Here is an 18900-nt window from a genome sequence, read left to right on the forward strand (position 1 = left end):
ATGTAGTATATTCTCCCCCTTCCCCCCCCAAAAAAATATATATATCAGATTGATAAACACAAATGCATCTCCACCTAAGGTGCAGAAGGCAATCTCCTAGGTATTCAATAAAAAGGCCATGCTCTACTAATAATGAATTGATGATATCACTTTCCTTCCATCTGGAAAGCAAATAGTCATATTTATTATGAATCATATTTATGAATAACATGTAATTTTTATAGTCAAAATCATCATGGCTCATGGATGTGTTTGCCAGCTCCAATTAGCATTAATTGAGATGAAACCCATTTGTAAAAGGATCCAGGTGACACTTGAGATGACCAATGTGCTCCAAATGATTGAGAAGTCAGGAAAATTAAAGGTGTCATTTTTAACCCCAAAGTAATGTAGATTTATTTTTAGATACAATTTATTGTATTTTTTTGTTTTTTCATTATCTTAATTTGTCCTTTCTATCTCTTTCCATTCTCTCCTGCAAATCCACCCTAGAGATAACCTTTAAAAATAATTTTTTAAAATGCTCTTTTGTAGCCTCTTTAATTCTACCCTGAAAGTAGTTATAGTTATAGTGGGACTCCATATGCCTTATCAAGATTTTGCTTTACTATATCTCAAACAACTCAACATCTAGCATAAAAAGGATTTTTGTTAGGTAGATGATAGAATTCAAGTTCTTGATTCAGTATAATATGTGTCTTCTTTTATAATCAATATCTAGAATCCTCCTCCATTTATTCTGAAACCTATTTTATGATCATATTTGTAAACTGATGTTTTCCAGTAGTAAATAGCTATTCATTCCTTTTGGCAAGTCAGAAACAGGTTTAACTTTCACCATGAGAGAAATAAATGATGACATATGAAGGTATTAAAGAAGGTCTTCTTGCCTATTGGATATCTTTCCACTGATCTGTCAATGATTTTTGAAATTCTATCTTAGATATTTACCTATTTGTATTAAAATATTGTTCCTGTTTAAGCAAAAAAGGTCTGGAGTATTAGCTTGATAAATCATAACTTTATTTAACAACTTAATATATGCTAGTTTTACCAAATTACTTCTTGCCTTAATAGGTAACCAAGTGCATGCATCTGGAGAATAAAAAAAAAAAAATGCAAGAGAGAAAAGCAAAGAGAAATTAATATAAAAAATTACTTGAATAGGTCAGCCTGGGTATAGGATTTTGAGTTCCTAAATTTAAGTTAGAAGAGGAAATAGAGGTAGAAAAGCATCCTACACAAAATTTATCCTCATTCTTAACTTTTCTTAGCACCATTCTTAACCTTAGGGATAGATAAGATTAAAGGATTACTATATAATATTTCCATCATACCTAAAATATTTCTTGTTTTGATTTTGAAGCTGACAATTTTGTAAATTATAAAAATGAATTTCTTTAAACTTCATCTCTTTTATTTCCCTAGTCCATCTTCAGGTGTGTATATTAGTTCAGTGGCATCATCCCCCAACTCCCCCCAAAATACAAACATGCACACATACACACACACACACACACACACACACACACACAACATACACAAAAACCCAGAAAAGAAGTAATCCCCAGATTGTTCTCAACCAATACGACTGGGCCCTATGTAACTGAACATGACTCTTACTACAACTATATAAATTAAACTATTGTACATAACTGCCTAGCCTTCCTGGTTGACTTTTAAATGCTAAGAAATATTATCATTTTGTTTTTCTTATGTAAATTTTTTTAGGTAAAATATATTTGTGAAGGAAAAAAAATGGCCACATTAATTTTGTCTATCAGATCCTCTTGAATTAAGTTGATGGAAAGTAGTTGATAAGAATGACAAATTATCAAATAGGTATGGAACTGGAGCAAGAGGGAACTTTGGAAGTCATTTATGCCAGCCTTCTCATTTTGCAGATGGTTATATTGAGGTCATGAGAAATAAATGACTCAGTTAGAGTTAAACAGATGATACACGACAGACTCTGGATATGAACCAAATTTACCCTACATCAAATCTTATATCCTTTCTAAGGTATCATATTTTAGATTTGTTATGAGAAAGCTTCCTAACAATTAAGGCTATCTAAATGTTGAATGAATTTCTTGAAATATAGTTGGTCCTCTCAAATGAAGGATCTGATGAACTTTTCATGTATCTTGTGTGCATATAAGAGTGTCTATGCACATATGTATATACAGATATGTACAGCATTTTACATTTATATGTGTACTTACACATATGTATATATGTATATCTGTTCTCCCTGATTACTTAAGGTAATTAGTATTTGTGTGTGTGTGTGTGTGTGTGTGTGTGTGTGTGTGTAACCCTAGCACATAGAGTGGATATGGAATAAATGCTTTTTTTAATTAACTATTTTAGGATAGTTAAAGTTCTCCAAGAGAATCTAATATTGAGCAGTACAAAAATCTAAGTGAATTTTTAAGTTATTAAAACTTTACAAATTCTTTTGTAATACCTGTATAAAGTATTTTGCAATATCTTATTCACTCATTTTTACCATCATAGGCCTAATATTTTATTTGTATATTTGTAATCAAAACACTAATAATTCCACCATTTCCCTTATAACATAAACTCTTATTATTGCTTTCTCATATTTTTGATAAAATAGTGGCCATGTTGTTCAATATAACTTATAAGGATTTCTCCCTTAAAAGAGTATGATCAAATATCCCCCAATTTATAACACTATTGCAATATTATCAACAGATGATTTTGAAAACTGCAGTCATCCAGAAGCTTGTTGCCTTTTCATGGTACACTGATTTAGAAGGAGGCTCAAGTACTGTCTATGATATATGCTGATTACATAACACTGAACTTATCATTTATTCTCTAAGTTCTCCAAACAATTCGAGAGTATAAGTTATAGAGAAGGTGCCAACCTGCATTGATGGCAAGAAGTGATGAATGATGAGATTTCAGTTCTTATTCCCTTTCCTCATTGTTCTCCCTGTAGATTAGTATACTTTCAACATAATTCCCCCTCCTTGAATTGCAATTTGTTACTCAACTGATTTAATTTTATTGCCTAGGTCATGAAAACATAAGTAAAACTGATCAGCACTTCCTCTTGGAACCAATCAATTTCACTTATAATTTTTTAAAAAATAATTCTATGTCAACTTCCATCTTCATTTCATTTGCCTCTTTATAATTCCAAAGGGAAAGGTTACATAAAATAAGAAACACATGATAATAATTTTACAAAACTTCATACCATTATTCTCATACTGATCAAAACATAATAGGAAGAGAAGACATGTCTTAATCTTGCAAAGAATAATAATAATTCACTTACAATTTCATCAGAGTGATACAGGGATAATATCTTATTAAACGTTAAGGCATCTGAATGAGGAAATAGGTGACAATATTATTATTATTGCTTTTATGTGAGAAAAATGAGCAAGAGAAATCAGATAACTTCTTCTGGATTACCAACCCATTCAAATTTACTCTTTCCATTAATTAAAAATAAGTAATTTTGGAGGGATTGAGTTCTCCTTATGGCAAAGGGCCCTCCTATCCCCTCCAAATCCAGAAAGCTTGATATTGTATTCAAAACAGGGAGTGCCTAAACTCAAGAATATATGTTACAAAACTATGAATCCCCTTTTGATTTTAATCTTTTTCTTGCTTTCAAGACCAAATATGATCTATCCTGGGAAAAATTAAGCAATTCATCTAATAAGAATAGTTAGCTTTCTCATCATCTTCATTTTCTCTTTTTATCCCTGTAATAATTATCATTTGAATATCAGATTCTGTTAGTCATTTTTCAGATACACAATATGAGGTAAAGTCATACAATCAATGATAAGTATTAGTAAGGAATTTGGATACCTTAGATTCTGGCGTTTGCTCAAGTTACTTTAAGAAAATATATTCTTTGAGCCTTTATCCTGTCAAATGGAGCAATGAATACTTGCCTTTTATCATGAGGTAATATCATGAGGATGTTATAACAACCCATGAGAAAAAACTTAGAAAATACTTGAAGAAATTAGGTAAAAGATACTACATAAATACCAACATATCTTCTTAAATATATGCTGAACAATTAAAAAGTGAAGATTCTGACCAAAAACCTCATGGAAATACACCTTGATTAATACTATATAATTTACTTTAGGTAACTTTTTGATTGTTGTAGTCAGAGACCTTTTCAGAAATAAAGCAAAACTAGTAGGAAAAACAATCCTTATATCAACAAAATTATCTTTTAATTCTACATATTTCAAATTTTACTTAACTAATTTAATTATATTACCCAAGTCACCAAAATATAAGCAAAAGAGATCAATAATACCTCTTGGAACTGATAAACTTTACTCACAAAAGCTTTTTAATCCTATCAAATCAATTGTCATATTCAATTTCTTTGTTCCTTCTTCAATATTTATATATTTCCAGTGAATTTTTACTATTTTTCTCCTGAGAGAACTAAGTTTGCCCTCAGATTCTTTTTCTCCAGATTATCATATAAAATAAGATTCATAGAACATGAATTAATAGCACTAAGAATGATCCAGTGACACTGTAATAGTTATCATCTGCATATTATATTAATTACATTAATCACTTTTTAGACACAAGTTGCTATGTGAAGTTATAAGATCCATAGTAATCATTCAGTATTAAATAATAAATTTGGAGACTTTGAACACAATACCCAACTCAGACAAGAAGAGCACTAATCCCTTCTTAATCTAACAGAAAGATATCACATTTGTAAAATGACAGATAAAATCAGATATGGCATCTTTCACTTACCTGCAGCAGTTAGTCTCTGTTACTCCTACATTTGTGAAAGCAGCAAGAACTCCCAGTGTTCTTGTAACTCTGATGATCTTACTTAGTTATTATTTTTAGTTGATATTTATTAAACATCCACTGAACTACAGGCCATCTTGCAGAACATGGTATTAGACTCCTTATTAGTTACTTTAATTACTTTTTTTAAACCTATAAAGAAAGTTACTGAGTCATTTAGGAAATGAATGACTAGACACCAATTCTGTCCTCATCACTATTTAAAATACAACTATAATTAACAGTAATCAGTGCAACAGATTTTTTAAATCATCTGATCACTACATCCAGAAAGAAAACAGTAGAAAAGTACATGGTTAAAAATACTTTGTAGTTTATAGTATCTTTTGATCTCAACTTCTTATAAACATTATATAATTTAGCCTCATCACATACCTCTGAAGTGGCTAAGAATTATAACCTCATTTATTTAATGAGAGAACTGAAACACTGGGAAGTCCTAAATGTAAGTTCATATCTAGGGTGTTCCAAACATCTTAATGCAGGTTTAAGGTTTAATAGTTTCAAATTTAAATAAAAAGCTATTAAAGCTTAAAGCCATACTAACACATTTTGGCTCCCTTATATTGCTAGAATATTGAAATGAATCTCAAAGTCATGTGTTCAACTAGGACAACACTTTCCAGCAAAAATCTTTTTTCCCTATACAACCCTTATGTTCTTTTACTTTTCTCTTTCTTTTGTTTCTTTAGGAAATCATTAGCTAAAGAAATCAAGTTTAAGCATTCTCCTGGGTTAGGCACTTTTCAAAAGCATAATCTTGATCACAGTGGCTATAAGAAAGTAAGTTCCAATATATAACTACTAGTAGAGACAACAATAACAATTCAGTGCCATTGAGTTACCAAACATGTTAGCTCACTCTAAAAAAACAGCATCTTTGGGCAAAAGTTACTTTTGTAAGAGTTTTCAAGCAATCAACCACGATTACTTATCTTCAGTCTCTTTTTTGCTTTACAGTACCCTGATCAAGGGTAGAGTGGCTTTCTTTACCCTGTAGACCCCATTTGGCTTGTCTTTGATACACAAGACAATTTTTTAAAAAATTAATTAGAGCTTTTTATTTACAAAACATATGCATGGGTAATTTTTCAACTTGTAAATCCTTCTGTTCCAAATTATCCCCTCCTTTCCCTCACCCCCTTCCTTTAGAAGGCAGGTAGTCCAATACATGTTAAATATATTAAAATATTTGTTAAATCCAATATATGTATTCATATTTATACAGTTATCTTGCTGCACAAGAAAAATCGGATCAAGAAGAAAAAAACTGAGAAAGAAAACAAAATGCAAGCAAACAACAGAAAGTGAGGATGCTATGTTTACACAAGACAATTTTTAAAAATGAATCTCCATTTTTTAAGGAGAGCACACTCTTCCCTTATTCAATTTCTGAGACTGTTTCTATCTTATACAAATGACTAAATTTTGAAACAAAGAAGTTTCAATTTCCTGGAAATTCCATGTGCTTGTTAATTATGGGGTGTAACATCCTTGTTCCCATCCAGGAGAATCTACCTACTCACTCTCTTTCTTCCCAACCCCCAAAACTCACTCACTCTCCTCTGAACTCAGAAAAACTCTAATTATTCCTCCAATTAGAAATCAGATTACCTAATCTTGTTTCCTTTTTATATCCTTGTAATTGTTTGTTTTTAATGCATAAAAATCTGTCTCCCTCTATTTAGGATTCAGTTCCAACTGAAAGGTCTTGTCCCAATTTGTTTTGCAATTGGCAATTGATTATGCTCAAAAGTCTGAGCTTTTAAATTCTGTTATTTCAGATTTTGCATGTCACAGATTGGGGCAAAAAAAAAAGATGGGACAAGGAAAAAAAATCTAAAACCCCATACACTCTTTCAGACACCCTGCTCCCTACTCAGCTTGCTCAGGTATTTTGTGGACTTCTTTATGGAAGACTGTTCCAGAGGTTATATCCCCCTTTATTCTCAATTCTTCTGAAATAAGGTAAAATTCCACTTAAGTTGAACAGTGTACTATATGTCACAAATAACCATATTGGCAAATGGTAGGGCTGGGGGGGTCACAAATAACCATAGTTGATGAGGGATTGACATACTGAAAGTGAAATTAATGAGATTTGGTATCAGTTTACTGCTGGGAATCCTCCTGAAAAAATTCCTTTTGATCTGGAGCTAAGGGACTGGTCTGACTGCAGATTGAAGGATATTATTTTAACTTTTCTTTCTTGTGATTTTCCCCTTTAGTTCTGATTTTTCCTTCACAAAATATCAAGTATGTAAATATAATTAAAATGATTGTACATGTATGACCTATATCAAAATGCTTACCGTCTTGGGTAAGAGTAAAGAGAAGGAGGGAGAAAAAATTTGGAAATCAAAATCTTATAAAAGTGAATGTTGCAAATTATCTTTATATGTAATTGGGGTAAAATTAATATTAAATGGGGGGAAATAAAAGATAGAACTCTCAAATTATCCTAAAATATATGAAAATCCAAATTGCTCCAAAATTTTGCCTGACAAGGGAATTAATTGTGGCAAGTCAAAGACTGAGATTAGACTTCCAGGAGATAAAGAAGTCTAGCAAGTCTGTGTTTTGTCTTATTACTTTATGTTTTTGTTTCTTGGTAAAATGCTCAGAAAAATCTTTGTCTTTGTCATATCTAGTGTTGTTTGTAGATTTTGATACCTAGGAAGAGTCCTAAGGGTAAAATGCAGCCACCCAAAAAGACTGCTGAAAACACACTGCCAAAGAGTTTAGTATGTGGGGAAAATTAATGAAGTTTCATACTTTAAGCAGTTCTCTCAGATTTCTGCAATTTCCCTATAATCCATGTTAGTAAGATTGTAAACTATTCCAAGTAACTAGGACTAATTCCCACGTTAGGCTTTTTCAGCAGGAAATTAGATTAAAAAGAAAAAAAAACCTGCAAGGTACTTTTTTTCTGTGATATTTTAGCATTGCTTAGGTTAGGCTTACAGAAACAATGTCAGAAAATGAAAGAAAGGAAAACTTTTGCCTAGTTTGTAAAAATTTGTGGCATTATAAGAGGAATAAAAGACTTAATTTGTAACTGAAATATAATATCTTTACTATAAATTTCCAAATTATGGAACTTGCTAAAAAAAATAATCTTAATAGATTTTAGACAGATGCAGACTAATTTTAAACAATTCTTTCCCCTTTCTGGGGAAAAAGATTTGAAGTTCAGAAAGAGATTTGAGATGGGTCAATTAAAGTTACAGGGGAAACAAGATTTAGAACTCTCACCATTCATTCTCAGGAGAGTAAGAGAGCTAATGTTTGTTTTGGTTCAATAAAGGAAAACAGTTGCACTGATTAAAGAAAAAGAGGGAAAATGTCTGATTTATCTGATGTCTTAGAACTGCTTATTAACTCTTTCTTGACCATGAAAAAAGAAAAACTTGTTAAATCATAGAGCAATTTTTTAAAAAATTTAATTAAAACATGGAAAGAGAGATTTATAACAAAGAAAACCCTATAAGGAGGGACTACCAAGCACCCACCTCCATCCATGTGGAATTACATACTGTATCCTCAAATCTACAGCCTTTCCATGTCTTTTTGCCATGGTGGAAACTAAAAATCTCAGAAAAGATGAGAGGATGGTACTAGGTTATGGACACAAAAGGCATTGATTTGACTTTTGGGGTGATTTTTTTAAAATGTAAAGTAAAAGTTATAGGGAGTTAGGAGTGCTACTATAAATCTTTGAAAATGAGCTAATTAATAACATTGGACTCTAAAATTTTGAAGTGCTATCAACAAGTGCTTCTTGAAAATATTTTTATTTTAGATTTGAATTGTTAACATTAGTGATTAAAAATACAGATTTGATTTCGACAAAATTGTCTTCTGAAACTAAATGAACTGATTAAACTGAATACAAACTGCATTTACTGTATGGCATTAAGAAATTTATTAGTTGTGTAACTTTATTAATCTTCCCCAGCATACTAATTTTAGCTTTTATATACCACTTGCTATTTCTTTTTTAGCTAAATCTTCTACCTGATATGATAATCTAAGGCTCTCACTTGTAAAATGAATGCTTTTGTTTTTTAAAATTATCATTCAAATACTTTAGAATGGGAAAATAACTCCACTTTCTCTATAATTATCAGCCCAATTTTCTTTGTAAAATCCTTAAATTAATTTTGAGGATTTAATAGACTCAGAGATTAAATTTCCCATTAGAAACATTTGGAAGTCCATGATATACATATGTATATATCTTAGTTCTTAGTTAGATAAATTAAGAAACATATGAGTTATTTGGGGTCATATTATTTAGTCATATAGAAATAATATCCTCTTAAGGAGGGATTTAGACAAAGTTAATAAGATATAAATATTTTCTAATCAAATAGTAAAAATTGAGAAAGCAACAGAATCAAACTGTTTTCTCTAATAACTAAGACATATACATGTAAATCTCTAAAAATTAGTACATTGTATAAGGAGACTTGATATTGTATTTCTTTGGACTTTTGTTTCATAATGTTTTTCATAATTTGCTGAGTTTTCTGTGTTACTTCGATGACATATAAATCTTCTCTTTAAAAATTAATACATTGTGCGTTTTAAATAGTTGGAACTATAGCCTGATCTAGTTTATATATAGAACCTATTTAACAGGGTTTGTCTTCTCAGAGATATCATCATTATTGTTCTTTGGCTTTGTATTAGCTGTTATACTAAGATATCTGAAAGGATGTTTCACACTTGATAAGTAATGGTGATAGTGAACTTGAGAACATTAAAAACCTCATTCATAGGATTCGGGAAAGATTGCAGAGTAGGTCAGAAAACATCTGGTTCTTCAAATTTTGCCTCAGAGGGAATGTACAGCAGGAGAAATAAAGAAAAGTCAACCTAAAGCAGTTGTTCTGCTAAAACAGTTTAAGAAGATGGCAAGAAAATCTGATCTTCAGGGCGGGAAGTTTAGATTGTGTGAAATGCAAACACCTCCAGGCAAGCTCTGTAAAATCAGCAAACAAGTCCTGGGGCAGCTTTAGAAACTTTCATCTCTCTGACAATACTGGGTTCAGATGACAACATAGAAAATTGAAGGACTTTCCACTGTAGTGACACTATAAGAGACACAGAGACATCAAGAGACACAGCTCTGGTGAACAGAGGTAGGCTGTGCTTCTGCTCCCAGAAGAAGGAGATACCATCTATCCGGTGAGCGCAGTAGCAAAGGAGTAGGACCTCTGCTACCTGTAAATATCAGCTGAAGAACAGAGTCCCTAGTTTCAGTTCCAAGGAATAGAGGACAGTTGTAGTTTGCAGTCATACTATAGGGGGACTATAGGAAGTAAAATCACAGGTGAGACAGAGGTCATGAAGTAGAGAAGAGAGGGAAAAAAAGACTTGACTTTCCTGACTTGAATTTGATCATACTAAAAGCTGCTAAGAAATAAAATAAAAATGAATAAACAAAGGAGAAAGAGCTCAACCACAGATAGCTACTATGGAGATATAGAAGAATAATATTCATAATCAGAGAAAGATAATATAGTTTTTAAAAAGCAACTCTTTCTATGAGAAAGGTCAAATTGTGTCAAGCCCAAAAAGATATTTTAGAACTTAAATAAAATTTTATAAACCTAATAAGAGAGATTGATAATTTGAAAAGAGGAGTAATCCAAGAAAATGTTTAAAAAATATGAAAAGAAAGTCAGAAACTTGAAATAGAGACTCAAAGATCTAAAATAATAATTCCTTGAAAACTATAATTGGACAAAGGAAACTAAGGGCATTCTAAGACACAAAGGAAAATAAAACAAAATCAAAAGAATAAAAAAAAAAGAGATTGTGAAACAACACATTGTGTTGGAGAACAGATTGAGGAGAAATAATATAAGAATATTCAAACTGCCTGAAAATTATGATACAAAAAAATGAATCTTGATAAAACATTATAAAAAGTTATCAAGGAAAATTGCCCTGTGAAGTTCTAGAACAAGAAGACAAAGAAGAAACAGAAAAATAAAATCTTTTCCACCTGGAAAAGATCTGAGGAGAAAAACTTACAGGAATTTTATAGCCAAATTTCAAAGCTCCCAGATTAAAGAGAAAACACTGAAAGAAACAAGAAAAAAATTTTAATGTTTTGGAACTATCTTAAGGGATTAGCACCTCTATGTTGAAGAACCATAGGTACTAGAATACTGTATTTTGTAGAGAAAAAGATCTGGGGTTACAATTGAGGGTAATTTATCCAGCAAAGCTAGGTATAATCTTGAATGGGAGAAAAACTGAAATTTAACAAACTGAAAGACTTTCAGGTTTTTTTATGATAAAGACAGCAGAACTTAAGGGAAATTTTGACATATAAAATCCAGAAGAAATATAAATATTAAGGATCAGTTATAAGGGACCTAATAAGGTCAAATAATTTACTTCTTATATGTGGAAATACTATCAGTTCTGTTATAATTATCATTTTTACTTACGTAGTTTGAAAGAAAGTCTTGGGCTTAGCGGAGTATGATTGGGTGATTCTAGAAAAAAATTAAAAAATTTAACTGTGTAGACAGAGATAAAAAGTAGCAATTATCTCATACAAGTGAGGCAAAAAAAAGGAAAATTGATAGAGAAGTTAGTAGGGGCATATGACAACCACACTAGTACCGCAGACACCTCAGAATCAGCCGGAGTCAGGATAAGCAAAATTCCTTAGTCTTTATTTTTGGTCTTGTTTTGTGATATGTATTGAAATACCTTGTGAATGAGAGTTGTTTTTATCAAGAGACAATACATACAAATGCTATATAATTGCTAATTATAATTAATAAGATAGCAAATTATACTGAATCCATTATTTTCAGGTGACAATAAACATAATAGGATCTTGCATTCTTCACATTTCTCCATCAATTGCATAGCTATAGAGGTGCATTATGCTATAGGTAATTTGTGAATTACAACATGATCCTCTCTCAATTGTACATCAGAAATTTTCTATTGAATGTGTATGTTATTCTTGAATAGATTTTTATAGAGGGAAAAATAAGCATATGATATTTTATCCATTCAGAAATGTCAATGGTTTTTCTCTAATAGATACCTTGAACAGAATGAGATATCTATGGGATTTGAATCTTATTGACTGGCAAGAGCCAGTGGGGAGAGGAAACTGAAATTCCGGAGTTAAAAGGGTAATTGAAAGATTGTGAACAAAGAGAAGAAGTGGGATGGATAGGATTAATATTAGAGATGAAATGGTTAACTTTGGAAAGGAGAATGTAGAGTGAAAGGTATTTGAAATTAGAAGCAAAAACATGGAAGTTCTTCCCTAATGGAAGAGCCATTGGTGCTGTGGCTAACAACAAATCTTTTTTTTTTAATCTTTTGGTAACATTGAGCTACTTCTCATAATGCTATTCTTCATCCTTATCCTTACTTCTTGATTATTACCTTGATTATTACCACTTTTTGTTACCCATCTAATCTATCACCTTTGTTCTAGATTCATTTTCATCTATTCTAGATTCTGGAGTCACTCATTATAATAAAGTACAGCCATCCATCCTTTATTTATTTTGTCCTCTATTTTATTTTCATGATTCCTATATTTTAGACAACATCACTATAAATATTCTATGTAGTCCAACCCATACCTAAATAAGAATTCCATGTACAGAACCAAGAGGTACTCTAATTAAAAGATATTTAATGAGTAGAAAGAGTATTTTTCTATACTTGGAAAGTTGATTTTTTTAAAACCAAGTATAGAATTTGTATTTATTTCAACTGAATTTTATCCTTTTAGCTTGGTTTTATTGTTGCATACTACATTTTAACTCTGTAATATCATTTTGTCTTGTGAGTAATTTAAAAAGATCATATATTTACACCCTGAACTCTTCTTAGTACCTTATTCTATTGTCAGAAGATATGTAAAGCAAAGATCAGATTTAGCTCTATTGTAAAGACTACTCCATGTTAATCTTCTTATAAATTCCTTATTCTGAACTTCACAGAGAGGAGAGGCATATCCAGATCATGTGAGGAAAGGCAGACAATAAATTTAATGACTTGCCCAATGTACTAGCTACAAACATCTGAGTCAAATTGAGATCTTTACTAAGCAGATTATCTTCACTGTGAGATCTGCAAATCATTAACTTTGAGGGTTAGTAACAACAACTTAGTACAGATTTTAGAATATGAGAAATCAACAGAATATCATTATAATTTTAAAGGCTAAGAGATACAGAAACTGTCAACAGTTAACTATTATCTTGAGAGCTCAAATTAGTATAGTAGAGATCTTGACTATAAGTCAGAATATGTTATCCACTGTGGTCAAATCATTAAGCTTTGGAGGTTAATACAACATATAATCTGTAAGAAATAGATTTTAGAATTAATCAACTCAAACAATGAAGATTATATGCTAATCTCCTTTATAATGTTCTCTAAATTCAATACTGATGGATAACAGGAAACTGTTAAACAGTTAATATTTATTTGAGCAGCTAAGTAATATAGTATATATAGTCTCAGACATAAAGTCAGGAATACCTGAGTTTAACTCTGGCCTCAGACATTTAATAGCTTTGTGACTTGAGCAATGCACTGATTTAATCTGAGACAATTATTTTTAAATTAATCAACTTCTTACACAAGCAAATTTGAATAAGATTAGATAAAGCAAATCCTCCCCTTTTGATAGCCTATGTTCCCTTTAGAATTCAATACTTTGATTTTGATTTAATTTTTCTTGAAAATCCTAATTATATTTTTAAAATTTCCCTCAAACAATTGAAAACATATATGTTGTTTGATTCAATTTGGAATTTTTTTGGTGATTTTCCCCCCTCATCAAGCACAGTTTCAACAAAAGGATATGTGTTCCTCATATATACCCAATAACTTTTACAGAGAATTCCATGAAGGAACATAAGCATACCCTACCAATTATGGAAACCAATAAACACATCTTTATTCGTCATCACATTTTCAATAAAGCTTTATGATTTCTCACATGATACAAGAAACTAGCCAGCTATTCATTAATGCCCATTTTGGCTACCTGAAAACCAGATTGGGATGAACTAATGAGAGAATTTAATCAATGAATTTTCAGGAAGTTAGTCTTTAACTTAGCATATTTTAAGATATCATAACTAGAATTCAATTCGATTCAATATTTAGCATTCTTCATGGATTCCAGAAATCTGGATTTGTGTGGATCTACCAATTATGTGTTCAAAGAATCATAAGATGGTAGGTCTGGAATGGAAAGAGACCTGAGAGATCATCTAGTCTAAGTCCTTCAGATGAATAACCTGAAGCTCAGAGAAGTTACTTACCCAATTTCATAAAAGTTGTGTCAGGGATGGGATTTGAACCCAGGTTCTCTGACTTCAGAGCCAGAATTTTTTTCACTGTTCCACAATGCTTCCTATTATAGCAATTTTAAAGGTTTAAGAGAAAGTTTCTTAGTACCTTTGTCATTTTATTGATAGGGCCAGCAAGTCATCCAATATAGGTTAAATATGTGCATTTCTATTAAACATATTTCCATATTCATCATGCTCCACAAAAAAATCAGATCAAAAGTGAAAAAAAAAATCATGAGAGAAAAAAAAGAAGCAAACAACAACAACAAAAAGGTGAAAATGCTATGCTTTGATCCACATTCAATCTTCATAGTTCTCGCTCTGGATACAGATGGCACTTTCCTTAAAGGGATGGTATTTAGCCATCTCTCTTAGACCAAGGACCTCTCATGATGGTGGACTCCAGCCATTTCATATGCCCTTCAAAGAGTAGATGTTCCTGAGAGATACCAATCAACTCTGATTGATTAACAAAATGGGAGGGCATTTTGAAGAAAAAAATGAAGTTCTTGAGGCATGTGACTTGGGTCACCCAAATCTTGATCAAAGAGACATCAATTTCCTTATCATCCTTCTTGGCAAAAGGAAGAACCAACACTTCTTCACCTTTATATGAGTAAACACATTGTATAGAAATATACCTATTAGCCCAAACTTAGAATTTCTTTTACTCTCTGATTAGATCCTGGATAAATCTTTAAGAGAGATTTCCCACGCTAATTGGTTTCTGGATAAGGAAGTAGAAAAAGAGAAAAACCTTGGTCCTGATTCAATAATCAGTTATTAAGCATGAGAACAATATTCATTTCTTGCATTATAGCTGGTATGGAGTAGTAGATGAAATAGAGTCCAGAAATTTTGGAAATTTTACTATAGTAACCTTGGACAATTCATATAGTACTAGAGCTAAAAATTATATTGTTTAAATCCTTCATTTTATAAATAAGAAAAGCGATACCAAATATTACACGGGTAGTAAGTAATGGATCCGAGATTTGAACTCAAGTCCTCTGATTCAAAATTCATGGCTTTCTTTAATACACTCTATCATAAATTTTCAGTTTCCTCATCTACAAAATAAAAAAAAATTGAGAATAATTACATTCCATCATCTCTTGAAGATATGATCTAAGGATCATAAGTGGGATCCTTATAAAGTCTATAAAAATAAAAATACATATGAGGCCTGTCTTTTAACATCTCTGCAGGGAAAAAAAAACATTTTGTATACTTGAAAATTCCATTGAAATCTGTTAATACTAATTGCAATAAAAGGAGATAAACAAAAATAGCATTTAAAAAGTCTGACAGCATGTATTGAGGACTGAATCACAGGAATTGAAAGTGAAGAGTAAGATTTTATTAGTGAGATTAACTGAAAAAAATAGTACCCAAGTCATTGGATCATAGATTTAGACCTGAAAGATACCTTAGACATTTAGTTTGACCACTTTGTTTTACAACTGAGATAACTGAAAATCAAAGTTACATGACCAGCAAAAAACCAAATCAATTTTCAAATGCAAAATCTTCACAATTCCAAATCCAGCTTTCTATTCATTATATCAAACTGCCTTAGTTCTGTGAATTGGCATTTCTGTCAGGGAGCCAAGGGTGAGATATTTTTTTGAAAGGAGTTACAAAGAAGAATCTTTCTCATAAAAAGGACAAGAATATAATTTTTAGAAATGAGCTAAATGAATGAAGTAAGACAAAAAATGAGGTTGATGATGCAGATTTAATTGAGATGCCAAATGGATGTTCCTAAAAGTTAGTTCCATAATATTCTCCTACCCAAGAATAATGTTATTGAGGCTATCACTTATCTTGGCAAAAGGAAGAACCAACACTTCTCCACCCATCTGAGTAAACACAATGAGTAAACAGAAACAGAACTATTTATTAGCCCTTAGAATTTCTTTTACTTTCTGATTAGATCTTGGGGTGGGTAAATCTTTAAGATAGATTTCACACATTGATTGGTTTCTAGATAAGGAAGTAGAAAAAGAGAAAAACCTTGCTCCTGATTCAACAATCAATTATTAAACATATAAGAGCAATATTCATTTCTCACATTGTAGGTGATATAGAGTAGAAGATGAAATATTTTAGAGTCCAGAAATTTGGATTAAAATTTCAATTTTACTGCAGTAATCTTGGACAATTATATAGTATAAGCAAAGGCATTTTAACAAGATTTTTATGTACTTTGTGGGCAGGCCAAGCTCCCTGAAGGAGTCAGCAGCATATCAAAGCAAGATAGGGATTTTTAAAGAGTAAACGGTGCTGATTATACCACAAGACATGAATTTTGAGGTTATAAAAGGAGTTTGCTAACATGGGGAGGTCCTAAAGCCTAGATGGAAGCTATGCATGTCATTACCCAGAATGCATACAGAAAAGCCCACTTAGGGGGGTATTAATATACAGTAATGGTATTATAACTAGCATAGATTTACCCAAGAACAACAAAGAAAGGGACCTGGGTAGGTGTCATGTCACAGGAAAGACTTATTGAGGTTTGCAGTCCAATATCCTGTTCTGTATCCTGTTGGTGTTACTTTCTTATTGGCTGGTTTCTGTGTTATGTTTTATGGTAACATGATGATGTGGTTACAGAATATGCTGGCCTGCTCCTTGTTCTAGTGGGACCCATTAATAGTTATTTCTGTAGGGCTCAGGGCTGGAGACAAGTTTGGGCTGAGGTGGGCTACAGATAACAATCAGAATCCCATCAGTGTGAATTCACAGATTTTCCTGTTTTGATTCAACCATCTAAGCTAACTAAGATTCCAGGTTAAAAAAAAAAAGTTTAAAGAATGCTATCTTTTTAAAAACTTTTGTCAAAAAAAGCCTCAAAATCCTCAAACCCTTTTTGAGTCTCCTTTATATCCTTTATGGAAATTGTTTTGGACCTTTTTTCTCTCTATTTGAGCCACAAATCTTTCAGTCACATGAATGATCTCACATTCTACCATTATGAAATAAAGGCTATCAAATATAAACAATTCTACATCTCAAAATGTCAACTTCTTGTATCAAAAGTTATTATCTCTCTCTTTTCCTTTTCCTTTACCTCCTTTTATGTGCTTTATATTTTTCCCCCATCAATCACATACTCATTTTTTTCTTTTGAATCTCTGTAGCTTCCTCTCCACTATCTTCTTCAATCTATCTACAAACATCCTATCCTATTGAAGCAGGTTGGAGTCCCTTTAAGAAACTGTATTTCCTATTGATCTGTGATTCTTTTCAGATTGATCTGTGATTCCTTTCAGATTCCCAGCCCCTCCTGGCTGAGGTCTATCTTCCCCAGACAAAGTTGTCTTTCCTGGATGCCAGGGCTTTTGATTCACAAATCCTGGTCAAAAGCATCCCTTTGAATTCCAATAGGAGATCTGAGCTTGTCCCAGCCCCCACTGGATCTGAGCCAACTTGGGCTCTCCCAATTCCCACTGGTTCTGATCCGCTCCGGCTTCCCAACCCCCACCATGACAACCAATATAATGAGCTTCCATCAACTAAGGTCTTTGCAGAAGGACCTCAGTAGGTACTCAGCTGCCAGGATTTTCTGTCCCCTGAGAACTGCATTCTCAGTGCAAAACTCTATTTTCCATAGATCTGCCACTATAGAAGTCAGTCTCTGGGTAAACTGATTTCTATCTAACAATAAACTTTCATTTTGCAATTAATATTCAGGAATGAGTGAATTCTTTCACTCCTAGAACCTGCGGCCGATTTAAAGGGGATTCTTGATAACTCTCTTATAGCCACTAACTTCTAGACCGCCAGGGATTTAGACCACTCAAATAGCATCACTATCCTCCTGTCTCTCTGAGACAAAGAGGCAAATAGTTAGCATCAATATAGCTGATGAACAATATCATTAACCATATGAAATTTAAAGAAATTGTGTATAAAAATGGAAACATGGGTAGATAACTAAGGATGACTACAAAATAGTGGTAAAAATAGAATCAGGGATAAAATGTAATGTTGCTTGGCCTGTAGAAAAACAAGGGCATCTTTATGCTGCTGGTAGGATTCTGAATTGCAATATTTTTAGAAAATAGTATGCTTTTATAAGAATAATCGTAAAGCTGTTCATGCCTTCCTTGATAGGAATATGTCTTGAGACTACTATCTAAAAAGGAAGAAAAAAGTTACATGTACAAAAACACTCACAATACACTTCTGATTCACAAGAATCAGAAAGCATAATTTCTGATTATTGGAAAATGTCTGAACAAATTATAGTATATGAATGTGTGGTTATATTCAGTTGTATCCAACTCTTCATGACCTTATTTGGAGTTTCCTTGGTAGAGATACTGGATTGGCTTGCCATTTCCTTCTCCAGTTCATTTTACAGATAAGGAAGCTGAGGTAAACAGAGTTAGCTGATTTGCCCAGAGTTATACATATAGTTAGTATCTGAGGTCAGTTTTGAACTCTGGAAGAGTAATCTTCCTGACTCTAGGCCTGCATTGCATCCCTTGTACCACCTAAATATCCTCAAGGATATCTGGTTAATGTGCAGAACACAAAGAAACATGAAAAGATGGAAAATGAGAAAGTACTCTTGAAACAGTATATTCATTATTATGTAAAAGCAAGGATAATTATAAATTTAATATTATCCCCAAACATGCAAAAAAAGACCCAAAAACAAATATGGTATTTCTCT

General features: G+C 32.0%; 1 protein-coding gene across 2 annotated transcripts in view; it reads right to left on the reverse strand.

The window, feature by feature from the left end:
- Positions 1–18900, reverse strand: part of LOC100930513 (arylsulfatase H) — a 90850-nt gene that overhangs the window by 27555 nt on the left and 44395 nt on the right. The window lies entirely within an intron of this gene.

This window comes from Sarcophilus harrisii, chromosome 3, assembly GCF_902635505.1.
Source record: "Sarcophilus harrisii chromosome 3, mSarHar1.11, whole genome shotgun sequence".
Lineage (NCBI taxonomy): Eukaryota > Metazoa > Chordata > Mammalia > Dasyuromorphia > Dasyuridae > Sarcophilus > Sarcophilus harrisii.